Raw genomic sequence first — 18638 nt, 5'->3', positions numbered from 1 at the left:
AGAACATATAGTCAGAGACCCTTGAATATTTATCAGATGAATGCATGCAAAGCACCAGACCAGGGACTTTGCCAGGGGAAAAAAATTGAACAATAAGATGTGGATTCTAGCTTCAAAATGTTTATTTGTTGGGTAGTCAAGCAAAAATAATTATAATTCTAGACAGAATTGGTGGGTTCTAAGAGAGGGACCTTACCATTCTCTGAGGGTAAGGGAAGAGAGAAGGGGAAGAGGTCTTGTATACTGGCTGTAGTTCACTTTTTACTCTCTGTTTCCTCTCTTGGCCTGACCACAGATTATAGGCTGACAGCAGGGATCATGTCTATCCAGTTAATCATTAATCTAGGTGCAGGATGGAGTGTGGCAACTAGTAGTCCCATCAATGTCTTATTTTAGTTTTAGCTGGGAGATTGAGATGAGGGTTGGAGTGCAAGGAATTTCTTTGGGAGGTGACCCCAGAAAGATACGTTTTATCATGCAAGTTACCATGGTGGGAAACCAGAGCTAAATCTTGCACAGGAGCCTTGGGAGCCAGTGTAGACCGCATATCTCAGATTATCCCACTCCAAGGGAAGATAGACTAATCCCCCAATGTTTCTTCTGCAAAAGAGTGCAGTTGCTACCAGTTGGAAGTTGGATCAGCATGTATGAGAATTGTAGATGCCAAGGGGATACGGGTAGGGCACTCTCAGAAGGTGCTACAGTAAATATTTATTGAATGAATCAATAAGTGGAATGAATGGACATTGGTCAGATGCCTACTACATACCAGATGCCTTGTGGCTGTTTGTTAATGTGATTTTCAAAGCTTTTGAAAGACAGGTAGATACTGGGGCTCAAAGAGGTTAGGTAACTTACTCAAGGTCACACAACAAGCAAGAGACAGAGCTTAGATTCAGCCCAGGCCCAGTCTTTCATATATATTTTATTTTATTTTATTTTATTTTTATTGTATTGTATTTTTTGACAGATAGATAGAGCTAGAGAGCAGGGGACGTGGCAGGCAGAGGGAAAGGGAGAAGCAGGCTCCCCACTGAGCAGGGAGTCTGATGTGGGGCTCAATCCCAGGACTCTGGGATCATGATCTGAGCCCAAGGCAGACACTTAACCAACTGAGCCACCCAGGTGCCCCCAGGCCCAGGCTTGTCTGGTTCCATGCCCCTCCTCTTTCATAATGTCAATTGGTGGGATAAACTGCGATGTGGATACCCTGGACTGAAAATTTCAGGAAGGGTCCTCATTGTCTCATTCATCTTGCCTATCTGTCTTCTATTTGGCTCCAGGTGTGAGTCAGCCCAGCCTTGTCCCAGGGTCCAGTCAATGGATCCCCTTGCCCTGAGGTCACTACAACTTTCTAGGGCTTCACTTCAGCCAGAATTCCCCCCTTAGGATTTGTGGGCTTTGGATTCCAATAGTTCAAGTTCCAGAGCTGCCACCACTTAGATGTGAGTTCTGAAGCAAATCATTCTACCTCTGTGCCTCTGTCTCCCCACAAAGAAGGCCAATAATACCTAACTTACAAGGTGAAAATTAAAAAGATTAGCACAGCCCATAGTGAGTGTGCAAGAAATGGTAACCATGGTGATCTCAAAGCAGTGATGCTTAGCTTATTTGTCACTTGTTACCCCATCTTTCTGTACCCCAAACCACTTCTTCTACTCACTTCCTCCTCAATATCAGCAATCGGTATGTAGTATTAAATTGCATAGACCCTCGAGCCAGTCATCTTGGGTTCAAATCCTGGTTCTGCCTCTTACCAAGTGAGTGAGAGCTAATGAATAGAAAGAGCCCGCCATGTTATGGGTGCTCACATGCTACCAAGTATTTCCTATCATCATATTTCTTGTTATTGTAATCATTAATATTACCTAAAAGTCCTCTTGTAAATCAGCAAAACTTTATTAAACACCTACTGTGTGCCTAACACTAGGTGGAGCACTGGGGCCGGTGAAGAAAACAGGGTCCCTGCCCCAAGGACCACTGGGTCAGATGGAGAAATAAAGCCAGAGGACAATGAATACAGAGTTCACTAGGTGACTAGTGAACTGATCACTGTCCTAGTGACCGATCATCACTAGGAGAGTGGGAAGGCCAGAAGAGCATTGACATCACATCCAGTGAAGAAGCCAAAGCATCCAGACCCTTCCCTGATAACCCCCATACATAGCTTTATCTGAACACCCTGCTATCCCCTCTGTCCATACTTCTCTTTCTGCCCCAAAGCTCCCACTTCCTGCCCTATGGCATAACTAGAGTGGTCAGTAGATCTCTACGCTTCCCTTTGACAACCAACTGTAAACTCTTCGAGGCTGGGGCAGTATCTTAAGTTCTTTTCCATGCCACAGAGTAGCCAACACACAATGCTGCCACAGTTTTATGGATGCTGGCAGGAGACACAAGACTCCTGGGTCAGAGATGCAGGTTATTACAGCAATAGTAGTAACCAGAATATCAATATTTGTGCCAGTAGCCCAAAACCCAATTTCCACAGAAACTTCCACAGAGCAACACAAATAGGACTGGGTCTTGTGGTTTGGATTACAGGAGAGGAATCCCAAATTTAGAGAAGCTGAATCTTTTATAATGGGAGTAAGCAAACCTGCCCTTTGCTCTGGAGAAAGTCAGTATCTTTATTATACAGGACAGTAGGCATGCCTTCCTTTTGCTCTTGAAGGGAGGTACTATTTCTATCTTGCAAAGCTGTTACACAAACATCTTGAAAAGATAGTCTGGAAAAAAGGCAATCAGTGCCTCTGCTGGCAAGACATGCAGAAACGAAAAAGATACGTGGTCTCCCAACAAATATAGATGGATGGATTGGTGGATGGATGGATGGATGGATGGATGGATGGATGGATGGATGGGTGGGTGGATGTATGTATGGGTGGGTGGGTAGGTGGTGGATAGATGGACAGGAGGACCAAGAATTGAAAGGCAATGATTTTTAACCTGTGTTTCTAGAAATCATAAGAACTTGAGGGGTTCCCTGGAGGAGGTAGGGCAGCCAGCAGTCTTGCCCCCTCCCCAATGATTTCTCATACCTCCTCCTTCACTTTTTTTATATATTGGCTCATGCATACAATTCCACTTGGAAATTTAAAAAATATATATACATTGCCACAGCTACAACAAGTTTGGAAATCATTGATGTAGGAATGTGATTCTCCAACTTAAAAAAGTGTCAGAATCACTGGAGGTTTGTTGAAACCCAGATTGCCAGTCTGAGGTGGGTTTTAAAAAATCTGCATTTCTAACAAATTCCCAGGTGGTGCTGCTGCTGCTGCTCTGGAGACCACACTTTGAGAACCACAGTTGTAGAGAAACTGTCCTGATTCTTCCATACAATAGAATTCAATTACTGAGTGCCTAGGATGTACTCGCAAACTGCTAGGCATATTGAAGTTCATAAAAATGGATTCAGGCGTGGCCCATACTTCTCAAAGGTCTTCTCATATCAAAACAGAGACAAGAGCCACATGTACATTAATAAATAATAAAAGGAGGAGGAGCTATCATTGACTGACCATGTAAATGTGCCAAAGACCATACTAAGGGCCTCCTATGCATGATCTCTGTGAATCAGCACAATCCTGGGAGATAGGGATGATCATCAACCCCATTTTGACAGATGAAAAAGGTGAAGTTCAGAATGGGTAATTAACTTGCCTAAGGTCACACAGCTAGGAAGTGGCAAAATCCAAGACAGACTCCAAAGCTTTTGAATCACACCATATCCTTGCACACTCCTCTCTTCCACACTATTAGAGAAGAGTATAAGACAGTTTGCTTGAGTGTCAGATTAAATAAATCAAATGCCAAAATATATGAATTTAATGGTGCTCTAGGCTGTCAGGCTGAGAAGAAGAAAGTGGGTTCTCTCATTAAGGCTTTAAACATCAGGGTGCAGCCAGCTGAATCGTTTCTGGGGTCCAGGGAAGTGTAGATTGCAAAGTGTCGCATGCTAGCAGCCTGGGCTATGAGCTTGTCTGACTTGCTCTTTGCATTTAGTCCTTTAGGAGTGAGAAATCCTGCCTGGGGGTAGTTGCCCCAGTCGCTGGCACAGTGCCTAGTACATAGCCTATCAAAAAAGAGGGGATGGCCACGGATGGTTAAATGCACGGTACAAGATGCCATGGAGAGTTCCCAGACTCTCAAGTTTGTTTTTCAAATGAAAACTGAATGAGGAAGCCAGATACATAGACAAAGAAGAGATCAACCCAGAATGGAGGGGGAATTTAGGGGGCCCAGGGCACACTTCCCCAGCCTACTCCCTCTACCTGCAGCCTCCGAGACATGGCCGCAGGACCCAAGGGGGTCCTAGAACAGAGAAGGAAGCTAGGCTCCAGTCCAACCCCCTTAATTTTATAGATGGGAAAATAGAGACCCAGAGAGGGGAGGGGGGTGGCCCAGGTTGCACAGTGGAGGACTGAGTCAGATGAAAACCCAAACACTATGGCCTGGGGTTGGTAGCTTTCCAGAATACTGAGCTGGGATTTCATCTGCTCCTCTGTCTACTGCCTCCCCATGACCCTCTCCCAAGGATCGGTGTCAGAATCTTTTTCCTAACTCTTAGAAATAAGTTCTAGTGTGTCGTCTTTTCTGTGCATGTCTCTGGTATGGTGGGGCCTGGGGCAGTGCAGAATGGCCAGAGATTGCTGCTCAATGAGGGGAGGGAGCTGCCATTGTTGCTGAGGAGTTGTGTCATTGAACTCCAAGTATCTGCAAGCTGAGAGTGAGGACCTGACCCAGCTCACCAGGGTGGTCTTACTGGCACTGAGAAGCCAACCTGAGACCTGCCTCAGTTTCCCCTGAGGAGCTTACCAAAAATACAGCCTCTTGGGTCCTCTCCCCTCACCGAGACCTACAGATTTAAATTCTATCTAGGCATAGTCCAGGCACATATGGACAATTAAGGCAATTCTTAAGCACCTAGAATTTTAAGGACCACTACTTTATGTGCTGATTAAGACCTCCCTTGCACTCACAATCACTTCCACTCCCGGGTGCTGAAATCCATTTCCTTGGTCAGGGTTCTTACACTGGTGGCTGAAACCTGCTTCATTCTAAGTGAATGCGTTTAGGTGGACCATGCCCTCCAGTTAGCCACAAGCCCCTCTACTCCCTGATGTCTCAGAGCCAGCCCACTTCATCTGTCCCCTGGAAGCACTGGCTTCTCCCTGCCATTGCCTTCAGAATGAAATACTTTGATTCCCCTTCACAGCCCAGTGTGACAGGCCATCAAACACTCTAGGTTTAGAGAATTTTGAGATATAACACCTGGAGTTGAGATGGGGGAGTTGTATGTGTGTGTGTGGGGGGGGGGGGGGTCATCCTGTATTGGGGTTGCAGGAGAGAACGAAAGGACTGATTTGGGAGTATGAACAGAAAACTTGGGCCTCCTGCTGAGTTTTTGGTTGATTCTCTGGGGTGCTCAAGGCCCCACACCTTATTGCCCCCACCCTCATTTGATGCTTCCTCTATGGACGGACACTGCAAGACTGGGTGGCGACCGGAAGATACAGACAGTCCCCAGAGCAGCCCAACACTCTCATCCCGTTCAAGTCAGGTCAACATAGAGGGGACTCAGGCCCAGAGGTCCCCAAAGCTGAGTAAAGAGGAGCAGGAGATACCTGACAAGTGGTAGGAAACAGGAAGGCTACAGTGAAGGTTTAGCGCGCCATCTGTCGGTCGTTCGGGGAACTGTCTCTGCCAAACGGGCTGCGTAGCGCAGGGGGCACCAGCAAACCTGCCCTGAGCGGTTTCTCAGGCAAGAGGTTGCCTCCTTTTTGTCCATTAAAGCACCCTGAAAGGCCACTGGTTCGGTTGCTCCTGGTCTTTTCAAGGTCCCAGACTCTTTTAAAAAGGCTACTGGCTACTGCAAACCCTCTCCCCAAGCACACTTAGACTTGATTTTGCCTGTAACTCCGGGGGCTGTCTTCTGGTTGGGATCACTTCCTGAGACCCTTGCCGAAGGGTTTGTCCAAGCTCACACAGCCCATTCGTGGCAGAACCAAGTCTAGAAGCCAGATGTTCCAGCTTCAAATCTAGTGCTTCCTGTACCCAGGCTGCCCCTTTAAGCCTTAAAGGGCTCCTCTCTCTTTCTTCCCTGCAGGAATCCTATGAATGTCTGCCAGGGGTGTTGGACAAGTCAGTAACCATCCCAGGGACTGTGGCTCCCCCACCCCTCCCAGGGGTTCTAGGCTCTCAGACAACACTTTTCCTTGCTTCTTGGCCCTGCTGGCCTACTCCCCAAGGTGCCCCCAAGGGCCACTATATAGACTCACACTCCTTAGGGTCCCCAGAACCAGCATCTTGAGCTTCTTAGAAGCCAGGTGAGGGATCTGATAGGTCACTGGCAGGCTGTGAATCACCTTGGATCAACCACCAAACCTCCCTGGACCTTGGCCTCCCCATGTGTAAAAAGCCATAGTTGGGGACAGCCATCTCCAGGGCCCCTCCCACGGTGCTGCCCCTCTCACTCTGGGCAAGACTGACCCACAGGCATGATCCTTCATAAGCATATCTAAGTGACTTCCCCAACCACGTATCCAGGGACAGGGTTGAATTCTATTCTAGAATTAGAGGCGCTGAGTGGGTGGGGTGGGATGGAACACTACTTACGTGAGAGGGGATTTATGTGCAATGGGAGCAGGGAGGGGGGCAGCAGGACACAGAGGAGGGTGCCCCTGGGTCTTTCAATACATAGCATGGACCTTCCACTCAGGGCAGAGAGGCAGAGCAAGGGGCAGTGCTGGCTGATGGAGGAGAGAGGGGTATGACGAGTGGCTGGGAAGGGCACAGGGTTTGGTATACAGTCGATGGCTAATTAAGGAGCTATTGTCACTACATAGTGGGATCCCAGCAAGCTCTTCATTCATTTATTCAACAAGCATTAATTTGGTTTTTGATTGAAGCAGACGCTCTCCAACTTGAGTGTGGACCAGGATCTCCTGGAGAACTTGTATAAAACACAGATTCCTGGGCCCCCACAGCAGCGTCTGGTTCAGCAAGTCTGGGGTAGCCCCAGAACTGATATTGCTAGTAAGATTGGAGGGGCTGCCGAAGCCTCTGGTCCGGGGAACATGCTTTGAGAAGCAGTGATTTTGAGTTGACAGATGAGACAGACCCCATCCCCCACCCCCCACTGCCTGGTGGTGCTCCTAAGGGTGCAGCATTAAATGATTAAATATCCTAAAGTGTGTTGCCTTAAGAAAGGGGAAGGGCAGGGCATTCAGGGAGCTCAGAGCAGGGGTCTCCCCAAAGAGGGGATGTCTACACTGAGACCCGAAGGCTGAGTAGAAGTGGCCCAGCAAAGCCACAGAAGGGGGAAATTTTCCTGAGACACTTACTTAGAATCCACCTGAACCCCTCTCACAGTCCTCATCTATTTTTCCTGGTCAATGGGAGGGAGGCAGCATTGATCCCATTTTACAGATGAGGAAGCTAAGGCTCAGAGAGGCAGAGGACTAGCTCAAGATCATGTATGGAGAAAGTAGCCCCAGTGTCTGGCATAGGACACCTCTCAGCTGCTGCCTCTGTGCTGCTTCTCCCCAGCACCCCCATTCCCATCCCTGGGGGAGCCACCACCTAGACACAGCTGCAGGGTAGCCAGCCACACTCTGCTGCCTTCCCCCGCTCCCTGCCCTAAGCCCTTCAAGTGTTTTCGCTGCCGGGTGAATTCAACAGATGCCTTTCGATCGCAGCCTATTAAATTAGCCCCTCTCTGCAGCCAAAAGAAGATAATTATGTTTTCATTAGCCCTGGATAATGTATTACCCCCCTCAGTGGCAGCCACATCGGCAAACCTCCTCCTTCCCCCTCCTCTGCTCGGTTCCACCGGAGCACTGTTGCTCCCCTCAGCCCACCTCTAAGCCACTGGGTGGGGACTGATTAGGGTCCCCCCCAGGGTGGTGGTGGGGGTGCAGGAGGCAGCCTCCCTTTGGCTGGGAGAGGGCTTTTACACAGCCGCCATCCACCCAGGAGTGGAGGGTGTGGGCCCAAAGAAGATTCAAGAATAATTGTCCTCATAGTGACCATTGCTGGGGAGCTGACTCCTGGATGTGTCTCAGCAGCTTGAATCCTAGAGCAGGTGGGGAGCAGGGTGGCTTTACAACATCCCCCACCCCAGAACACCATGGGGGTCCTGCTGGGATCAGCCTAGAGCGACTCACTGTCCGACTGTCCGACTGTCCGAGAAGCCTCTGGAGAGAGGGCCCCACAACTGAGGAGCTTTGGGGGACCATCACTCTGCACGGGAAAGACGGCACTGACATAGTCCCTCTGTTTCTCCACAAAGTGGCAGGCAGGCAGGCAGGGAAGACCTCACTTTGGGGTCGGTAGGACCTGAGTTCTAATAGATGCTTTTATCACCAATTCACTGGGTGACCTGGAGCAAGTCACTTTGCCCCTCAGAGCCTCTACATTCCCCCCTGTACAATGGGAATAAGAAAAAGAGTCATCTCTTATGATTTGAGGATTCAATGAGTTATCTATAAAACGCTCCTTTGGGACTGACAAAATAATTAAATGCTCAATACAACGTAGCCATTGTTCTTTCTACTGTGATTAGTACTGTCCTAGTCACCTAACCTGATGGAAACAAGCAGAGTTAGAGAAGGGAAGTCTCTGTCTCTATCTCTTTCTCCTTTTACTCTCTCTTTTGCACCCACACGCAGGACCCTTCATGGTGACAAGCTCCTCCTTTAGGCTCAGAGGCCCCATCCCCCCAGATCTCTGTCTGGACAGCTACACTTATCAAGCTTTGCCCTCAACTGCACCAGGACACGTGGTGAATGGGGTTTCTGTGTCCCTCTTCCCAAACCCAGGCCAACTCTGCCTTTTGCAGGCACAGTTCAGCCTTGGCCCTGACCCCACCATCTTGTGGCTGCCTCTTCCCTACCAACCACCCTTCTCCCAAGATCAGAACAGCAGGTGCTCCAGGAGAGGAGGGGCCCCGCCTTAGGCCTATTCTGGTCCCAGCATGCACACAGGCAGGCGAGGTAGCTGTTTTGAGCAGGTGAACGGCCAGCCCAGTAGAAAAGTGGCTTCCCTTCCCCGGGCTTCCTGCTTTTCCCCAGTTGCCATGGTAATTGAGGGGAGCAGCATTCTGAGTCTGACACCACTGAAACCCAGTGCTCAACTTTGAAATGGTTCAGACGAGGGAAGCTACAAGGACTCAGCCCCTGGATGCCCCATCCAACCTTTATGTCACTATTATTCTCCACGTTGGTATTTTTTCTGGCTACTGTTTACTGAGCACTTACTATATGTTGGGCACTATGCCAAGAGCTTCACCAGCATCATCCCATCGTAGGCATCTTCCCAATGAACCCAGACCCATTTCACCACTGGGGAAACTGAGGCTCTGGAACTTGCCCCGTGCAGCACAGTTAGAAAGTGGCAGAAGAGCCCTGGGGCCCAGAGGGAATTTCTGGTGTCTTCCTTCCAGTGTGCTGAAAAAAACAAAACAAAACAAAACACAGAGTTCCATGCTCCTGCCAGCTTACTCTTTACTCCCTCCTCCCATCCTCATCCCCCCACACCTCTCTTCCTGCCCCCAAAGTCATACCCCCTTCTCCCATGCCTGATGTGCAAGATGATCTGAAAAGCACTTATTAGTGACAAAGGGGCTGTAGGGGGGCGGGGGGGGTTCCTCTTTGCCTCTTCTCTGTACAACTCAGAAGCTGAACAGGCTTGTTTCCCTCCACAAGGCTGAGGTGGAAATCAGATCAAGCCAACCTGCAACCAGGTGCTCAGTGTGTGTGTGTGTGTGTGTGTGTGTGTGTGTGAAGTCTCTCTCTTTCCTTGATTTTCCCATTTGCCCAAGTGTGTGTGAGCAGCAGTAACAGTGAAATGCAAAATCCTTTGCAATCTGCCCAGGAAAAGACAGCTTTTGAGATGGGTTTATATGGTTACCCATATGTTAGAGCCCCTAAGAAAGGAAGGAAAGCTTGGATCTCTGTCTTCTCCTCCCGCTCCCCCCCCAGCCCAGCCCCAGGCCTCTCCCCACCTGCAGGATGGGGCCACAGGTGAGCCAGGCCCTCAGCAGCTGCCAGGCCTAAGTGCTGCTCCAGGGAAGACCAGAATAAGGCAACATTTCCAGAACTGGCTGCCCGTCTCCCAGTCTGCCCACCCAAGAGCCAGGGCCAGCACACCTGGCTGCAACCTCCTGAGGGCCCCCCAGGGGGTTCTATCCCTGCCCAGCGTGGGGGGCTGTGGGGCCCACTGTCCCGTTAAGGAATCGCATCCCAACACTGATGTAGAGACAGAAAGAACCATCCCTGCCTCCCATGGGGCCTCCTCTGCCCAGAGAGCGGCCCTGTGGCCACTACCGTCAGCCCCCTCCAGGCTCCCAGAAACTGTCGTGGGGTGTGTGTGTGTGTGTGTGTGTGTATTTCCTGATAGGAAAAAAAAATGGAAATTAGGTTATATAAAAGATGTATGCTTCGGAGCCCAGAGTGGCTCTTTTAATGAGGGTTGCGACGTCTCCCTCCCCACACCCATAAACCAGCCGGGTTGGACGTCACCGCTAATTCGTTTCAGCGACGATAGGATAAAGGAGGGACATTAAGAAATAAATTCCCCCTCGCGACCCTCGCGGAGCTCGCGGCTCGGTCCCTACAGTTTCTGCCGCGTTTGCAGCCGCCGGGCGGGAGCCGCGTCGCGCCGGGCCCTGGGCTGCAGCTCGGAGGGCGGCCGGGGCGCGGGGGCCGGCGCCGCGGGTGAGCGGGGGGCGCGGGGAAGCCCCAGCCTGTCCCGAACTGGGGACCGGCGGGGCGGAGGGAGGGGAGGGGCTCGGAGGGCGGGGGCGCGGCGAGAGGGGGCGGGGAGGGAGGGATCCGGGAGGCACAAAGCGGCGGGGAAGGGGAGGGACTCGCGCGGCTCCTCTCGGAGGTGAGCGGTGCGCCCGGCGCCCTGCAGCCGCGCGGGGCGGCGGGCCCGGGCCCCGGGAGCGGGAGCGGGAGCGGGAGCGGGAGCCGGAGCCGGAGCCGGAGCCGGAGCCGGAGCGGGAGCGCGGCGGCCGCGGGCACCCGGGAGGAGGCGGAGGCGGAGGCGGAGGCGGAGGCGGAGGCGGAGGCGGGCGGGCAGCGGACCGGCGGGCGGGTGCGCAGCGCGAGGCGGCAGGCTCGGCGCCGCCGGACTGGGGCAGGTGAGTTCTCGGCCCCGCCGGCCCGCCCCCCCCCGCGCCCCGGGCTCCCCGCTCCCGCGCCGGCCCCGGGTGCGCACCGGCGGCGCTGGGCTCGCCGCGCGCCCCAACTTGCTTCGAGCGACCCGGTTCTCCGCCGCGGCGGCCCCGGGCTGGGGGCTCCGGGCCGGGTGGCCGCGCCCGCCGCGCTCCAACTTTGCAGGGACCCGCGTCGCTGTCGGGCTGCGCGCTCGGCTCCGGGCTGCGCGCCCGCGGTCACGGCGGACCCTCGGCCCCGCTGGCAGCCCGCGGCGGGGTCCGCCCGCCCCCGAGCGGAGCCGCACCTGCCCGGCCTCAACTCCAGGCTTTCCTGCGCGCCCGCGGCCACGGCGCGCCCCGGGCCTCGCGAGCCGCCCCCGCGGGCGCCCGAGGCCGGGGGCTCTGCCCCGGGGAAGCGCGGCTCCTCCTGGCTCCCAACTTCGCGAGCATCCTCGTGGCGCTCCCGCGGTCGCGGCGCGGCCGCCCGCACCTCTCGCTCCTTCGGGCCGGGCGGCTGGGGCCGTAAGAGCGCGGCTGCCAGACCCGGGAAAGTTGTGCCTCCCGCCCCGAGAGGCTCCAGGGCTCCCGGCGCGTCCGCCCGACCCGAGCAGGGCGCGCTGCGCCGGGATTTGGCGGCCGGCGGTGCGCTGCGCGCCAGGGCTTTGCTGCCAGGTGACCAGGGGTCAGGGCAGGGCCCCGTGAGATCCAGCTCCCCGGGCCCCCCGAAGGACCCCCGGGCCCGAGGCCCCGGATAGGGCTGCCCGGACTGCGCCCCAGACACCGGGAGCCCCCGCCTGCACCCCAGGGGCACCGCGGCCCGAGCGCCTCCCGCTCCGGCTCCCCGCGGGCTGGAGACCGCGCTGCCTGGGGTGGGCGCCCGCAGACGAGAGGCCCGCGCTGACAGGGCTGTAGAGCGAGGGCAGGGAGCTTCGAGTGACCCCTTGGGTTCTAATCCTAGATTCACGCTTCACGGGGTGTGTGGCCTCAGTTCTCTTGCCTGTAAAATGGGAAAAACGATTTCTTTCCCGTGGACTGTTGTGAGCACATTAAAATCATCAAAGTGTAGGGCAGGTGCTCAGTGTACAGAGAGTGTGGCTGACATTTTATTATTATAACGCCCCTGGACCGCATCCGGGAGGCTCTAGGGTCAGATGTTTCCTGCCACTGGAACTGGGGAATCCCTCAAGGTCCCCAGGCTGTAGTCTGTTGCACTTCCTCTAGTGCAACCCAGTAGCCCAGGAAAAGATGCATAGGGTTCGTCCTCGCAGATGAGACCCTCTCTAATCCCATAGTTTAGTTCAAACCCTTGGTTGAGACCCCTGAAAAATGTACAAGGGGCAGGAGAGGGAGCACCCCCAGGAGGGTCCCTTAGCAGAGATGTGGTGCTGGTGAGACAGCCCAGGGCACACAGTCTGGCCTCCAAGGGACTGGGATCTTGGCAGAGAGCAAGAAGGAAATAGCCCCTCAGTCCAGTCAACCAGAGAAATGAGGGGGATTTTCTCCTTCTACCCCTTTCTTCTTCTACCCCTTTCTCTAATTGATGTTGGGGCAAATGTTGCTCGTTCACAGACCCAAGGGAGCACTGATTTTCCCCATCGTTATTTTGAACTTAAAACAGGGAAGGGGCCTTTTGTGCCCCCTAGCAGAGTGGCGTCCATTCTTCTCTGCCCCTGGGCATCTCAGCAGATGGACTGGAAAAGCCTTGGCAAGAATCCTAGGAGAGGCATTCTGCCCCCAACACTTCCACTGCCACCACCCCAATCCTTACGACCAATCCAGGTTCCAGAAGCCCCTGAAAGAGTACACAGCTTTGTGCCATCTTCAAGGCCCAGTCACATACAAGATACCCCTGGAATACGCCAAGAATACTCCCCAAAACTACCCCCCAGGTCACCAGTGCAGCGATCCGAATCCCATTTTGCAGATATGGAAACTGAGGCAGGTTAAGCCAAGAAACCTGCCCATAGTCACCTAGTTGGTAAGTGGGACAACTGGTGACCAAAGTCCCGGCTTTTGGATTTTTTAACTTGAAGGGGTTTTGCCCACATCTGGACACCAAAGCAGTCTAACAAGTACATGCTCCTGCCTTAGCACCCACAACCTCATTTCCTGATACATCTGCTCAGCCAGAGGCCACCCCAGTGGTCAGGGGCAGGACTGTGTCTCCAGAAATTGTCATTTTCCCAAAGTCTTTGACCACGTAGGGAAAGAGCAAGCAACACAGTAGAGAGATCTGGTAAGGATCTTTGCTTGAGGCCATGCCACTTAACCTCTCAGCTTTAGTTTCATTATCCACAAAATGAGAACATAACTCCCCCAGGGTTGTTTTGAAGATTTTCTTCATAATGTATGTGAAAGATAGTCTGGAAACCATAGGTCTGTGCCAAGATTGGTGGCTGTAGGAGAAGGAAGGAACCCCAGAAGGAAGTCTCCTGTGCACCATTTGGGGCTAGTAGCGTCGATGTGGTTTCCAGACCGGTCTTCCCTGTGATTTTCCTGCCTCTTCTTTATTTTCCCCACATGGTCAAAGCAAGCTGTCTGGGAGGCTGTCATCCACAGAAAAGGAGCTTGCCGGAAAAGATGAGAGGCTTGGAATGGTGTGGTGGGGTAGTGTGCTCCCTGAGGGTCTCTGCTTTTGAGTCTCAAGACGCTGTCCAAGGTACCAACTGGACAGTTGTCCCAAAACTTTCCTACTGATGGGAATGCCAGTTTCCTGGGACATAGAGGACCTGCGGGTCAGTTCACCTGGGTATTGTGAGCACACACAGGTCTGGCTGTGCTGCCTTCTCCGGTGTATGTTTTAGAGCGTCTTAGGACAAGACTCCGTATACTGCCCATCATTCAGTTTCTGTGGCTCTGAGCTTTGGAATGTGGTTGAGAACCACTGACAACAATCTGTGCACATTACAACTGAGGGCCTTCTCCTATTAGAAACTGGAATGTGCAGAAGTTTAATTTGGCATTTTAGGACCAATTTTCACCTGGCCTGTTTGAACAAAGGGGCATGCTTCCCACCACAGGCCAGTGTGGGTTTGTGTGTTTAACCATACTGTGGCTGCAATGACTGGAGACATGACCATTTTTCTCATTCTCATACATGATAGCATTTAGACATTATCTAATCCAGCAGATGCCAAACAGCTGCCCAGTGCACTATCACCATCAGAATCTATCAAGATGCTGCTTAAAAGCAGAGATGCCAGATATCATCCCAGATCTAACAAGTCAGTGTTTTCAAGGGAGACCTGAAGTTTCTGTATTTTTAACAAGACTTCTCCAGCAGATTCCAATGCCCTCAGCTCTCGTCCATCACCCTCATTTGACAGATAGAGAAACCGAATTCAGAAAAGTTACGTGATTTGCTGAAAGTCACACAGCACTGTATTGACAAAGCTGGGATAGAACCTCAGTGTCTTGAATCTTTGTCCAGTGCTCCACTATGATAACATCATGTTTAGTCCAAGATAGAGAAGCCTCGTAGATTCCGAACTTAAAGGAATTTAATTACCTCTCTCTTACTCTTCCTCTCTCTCTCTCTCTCTCTTTCTCTCCCTCCCTCCCCGCCTCTCCCAGTTGTTGTCAGATTGTTCAGGAGAGACTGAGCAGAATTTCTTCCACTTTGACCTTGCTAAGCATCAGCCCTGTGTCCCCATCTAATGTTGGATGTTAGCCCCCGTGGCTGATCTATCTATCCTTTGAGAGCGAATTTCATTTAAAAGTGGTCTATTGGATGAAACTCTAGGAACCAAGTAATCACAGATGCTAATAAACCCTGTATAACTACCATTAACTTCACCAGAACCATTGATTTGAGCTCTTCGACAGCTGAGTCAGCCCTCCCAACCCAACCTTTGCAAGTCCGACATGTTTATGTCACTCACATGCTTGTACCTCTGAGCAGCACCAGTAATGCAGGAAAATTGAGTCTACTGGAATCTGTTAAATAAAAATGATCTATCAACAGAGAATGCCCCTAAGTCCCCAGTGCAGGGTGCAGCAGGCATGGATCACGGCAGAGGCATATTCAGTGACGATAAGCCGATGATGAGCAGCAGTTACGGGTGGCTCTGCGGCAGACGTCAGCACATTTGTCAAATGTGTGATGATGAGTGTCAAATGGCAGGCTCAGGGCCGGACCCCAAGGGCAGACACCCAGATTAGGGTGGTGTAAGACCTGCTCCGATGAAGCCTGCAGTCCGGCCAGGCAGTGGGTACCAAACAAACCGTGTACCAAGTGTGATGGTTGGGTGGGACAGGTAGCGGTAAAATGCGGCAGCAGTACCCAGGATGGATGATTGGGGGCATCAGTGCAGGGCTTCTCGGAGGAGGCGGCGTCGGTGCCGGGAGCCTGCTGATTTGTAGCATCTCCTCAGTGACGGGGTCTCCAGTGCCAAACTGGGTCAACTGCAACCAGGTTGAAAGGCAGAGCACCACACTGAGAATCACGAGAGGATGTCATCTGGGGAAGCATCTGACACCAGGCCCTAGCACTTGTGGATTCCGTGACTCGGGGTGAGTGAGTTAACCTCTCCAAACCTCAGGTATCATTATCCATAAAATGGGGATTATAGCTACTGCATGGGGCTGGTAGGGGGATGCAGCGTGAGATAGTATGTGTGAAACTCTGGAATGGGGAGAGCATCAGGCTCATGCTCATGATCAGTACAAAGCAAAGAAATGCAAAAAAAAAAAAAAAAGACATCCCCCCACTTCCAGTTAGCCAGCTGATGTCGACCATGCCTGTTCCCATCCCCCGGCCCCAATTTTTTCATCTGTGAAATGATCGTTAGGATTCAAAGGCAGCTCCATTTGGAAACCTGCAGATACGTTCTGTCTGGCTGGGGCTGGTACAGGGTTTGCATCTTGGTCTGGTTTTCTTTTTTATTCTTTTTTTTTTTTTTTTTTAACCGTTAAGTCCCAAACCCCACCATTAAATATTGTTTATGTCGCTTGCCTGGCCCTTGAATATATTTTCCATTTACAACCCCTGAAAGACCTTTTCTACTTTAACATTCTGTGGCTTGCCGGAGACAAGCATTTGCCCAATTCTTGTCCATCAGTGGCATTCGTGATTTCTGCTGACATTCCCCGGAGAAAGCCTGCTCTGTTAGCCCTGGAAACAGGGGCCATCTGCAGGGGTGAAGTTCTTGTTTCCAGACGGGCTGATTTTCCATATTCTGTCCCCTACCCTCACAAGATCACCTCTTCTCAGTTGGGGTTCCCAGGAAATATAGGTCTTCTTTCTGGCCATTTGAGATGCTTTAGGAGTCTTGCTCTAAAGGCACCTTAAAAGAAATCCCACAGATTATCACAATGGTGTCCTGAAAAGTGTCTTTGCTTCTGCTGGGAAACTTGGCTCACTGGCGTTAAATAATACTCAGGAATCCCTTCCTTATTCAAACCTAGCAGCTAAATTGGCTACTGTGGGGACCTGAATGGTGGGCCTATCTGGAACCTGTTTACAGGTTGAAATGAAGAAGGGAGAGTGGCAACTTTCAGATGCTGCAGACGAGCAGCTAGTGCTTCTCAGCTAGACGATTTCTTGTCACAGATGAGAGTCTGGGCAGCTGCTTCTTCATCTATCTAACGAGCCCCAGCCCTGTTCCAGAACCCATGGGAGAAGCTGGGGCATAAAGAAGCAGACGACACTATCCCTACCTTTGAGTAGCTTGGGTGTCCAAGAAAAAGACCAACTTGTCAACAACTAGAATGCAATGGGATACATAATATGGGCAGTCCATCCTACTTGGTCATTAAAATAGGCATATGGATCTCACTGTGCTATATTTCATTACAAGAATTTTAGGCATAAAAATGGAACCCAGAGGGATAAATCTAAATACTACTCGATAGCAAGTGACATATTTTGGGCATGTTTTTTTCCTTTGGATTTTAAGGCACTCTCGTGGCTCTGAATATTCAATATCCAATAAGGAAAATGAAAAATAATTATGTTCATGTAACCAGAATGCAGGTAATGAAAAGAGTCAATAACATCTATGTGCTAGTTTATTAAGATAAGTCTTAGCTGGAAAAACCTTCATTTGTCATTTCTTTCCTGGTATCACCGTAGTCACTGAAATAAAATCCTTTTATTTCTCACCAGGCAGGGTATAAAATAATGAGACAGGATGGATGTTTTGGGTTGATATGTTTATTGGGTTTGATTATTTTTTAACAAGGATGCAAAACTCCTACGTGTAGTAAATGTTTCCTTAACTGCTGTCTTCAATGCACAGGATTTCTTGGAGGGTACCTCCTTCAAGACTTGCCTTCCAAAATTATATATTTCTTTCTGACTTTCCTGAATGACAGCTCATTGGGCTTTTAAGGGATCATTTGCATTTCAGAAATAACACAAAGTCACTGGAAGCCACATTTTGTGGTTAAAATGGGTGATTACATGGGTTGAACTCGTGTGGAGATTTTGTTTTGAGGAGGGGCTCTTTTCCAAAACAATGTAGTATAAACAGACAAGCTTTTTTGTCTGGTTGCAAACTGATGTCTAAGCCAAGCATTGTGCCCTGTGCACTTCATCTTGAGACTCTGATGACGAGAACCAGCCCCATGAAGCCAAAAATCTTCCCGCTCAAGAACCTCTTGACAGCCTCTTTCCATGTGGCAGATTGGCTTCTCTCTCCTGAGCAGTAGGGATTAGATTTACTACCTCGATTGCCATTGTTTAACACACAACCTTAACTGAATATTTTGGGACATTTTATAAGGATAGTTAATTTTCTTCGGTGTAATAATGATACTGTGGATTTTGTGGGAGACTGTCTTTTTTTTTTTTAAGATTTTATTTATTTATTCGTGAGAGACACACAGAGAGAGAGGCAGAGACACAGGCAGAGGGAGAAGCAGGCTCCATGCAGGGAGCCTGATGTTGGACTCAATCCTGGGACTCCAGGATCATGCCCTGGGCCGAAGGCAGATGCTTAACTGCTGAGCCACACAGGGATCCCTGGGAGACTGTCTTTATTCTAAGATATGCATGTTTAAGAATTTAGGGCTGGAGCATCATGACATTGGCAACTTATTTTCAAATGGTTCAGCAAAAGAGAGCTGCAGACAGATGATAGATAGTAGCATAGATAGGTGAAGTCAGAGAGAGATGGATGGATAGATGGATATACAGACAGACAGGGCAAATAGGACCAATGGTAAGTTGGAAGTTTATAGTTGGTATTGTACTATTCTTTTCAATTCTCTGTGCTTAAATATCTCATAATAAGAAGTTGGGTGGCAAGAATAGCTTTAGGCTTTCCTCCGTGTTAAATTTTCCCAAGTTTCTTACGAGAATAACATTCAGCCTCCTCATCTCCGTCCCCCTCCCCACACACAGAGAGACACACACTCATGAGCGCTGCTTTTCCTGGAAGAAATAATCCTGCAGTTTAGCAGAATGTCACTGTTTTCCATGGCAGCCTTTCTTTACATTTTTCTCTCAGCATTTTAATTAGGGCTGTGAGTC

General features: G+C 50.8%; 1 protein-coding gene and 1 long non-coding RNA gene across 4 annotated transcripts in view; one reads left to right on the top strand and one right to left on the bottom strand.

The window, feature by feature from the left end:
• Positions 1-969: 969 nt before the first annotated feature.
• LOC144299499 (uncharacterized) lies at positions 970-6524 on the bottom strand. 2 transcript variants are annotated; one of them, XR_013366207.1, is made up of 3 exons: positions 6285-6524; positions 5631-5803; positions 970-4078 (listed from the first exon to the last, which is right to left on the bottom strand). It is a non-coding gene; the product is annotated as an uncharacterized LOC144299499 (long non-coding RNA). The 2 variants fall into 2 exon arrangements; XR_013366206.1 differs by lacking the exon at positions 6285-6524 and having other exon boundaries at positions 5631-6272.
• A 4553-nt stretch (positions 6525-11077) lies between these two features.
• Positions 11078-18638, top strand: part of NOS1 (nitric oxide synthase 1) — a 113267-nt gene continuing 105706 nt past the window's right edge. For both annotated transcript variants that reach the window (XM_077875808.1, XM_077875806.1), the window contains exon 1: positions 11078-11149. The gene's annotated coding sequence lies outside the window, so the exon portion shown is untranslated. The remainder of the gene's footprint in view (positions 11150-18638) is intronic.

This window comes from Canis aureus, chromosome 27 (assembly GCF_053574225.1).
Source record: "Canis aureus isolate CA01 chromosome 27, VMU_Caureus_v.1.0, whole genome shotgun sequence".
In the NCBI taxonomy this organism is placed as follows: Eukaryota; Metazoa; Chordata; class Mammalia; order Carnivora; family Canidae; genus Canis; species Canis aureus.
Note: the sequence above shows the minus strand (reverse complement) of the source record. Positions and strands in the feature narration are given on the sequence as shown.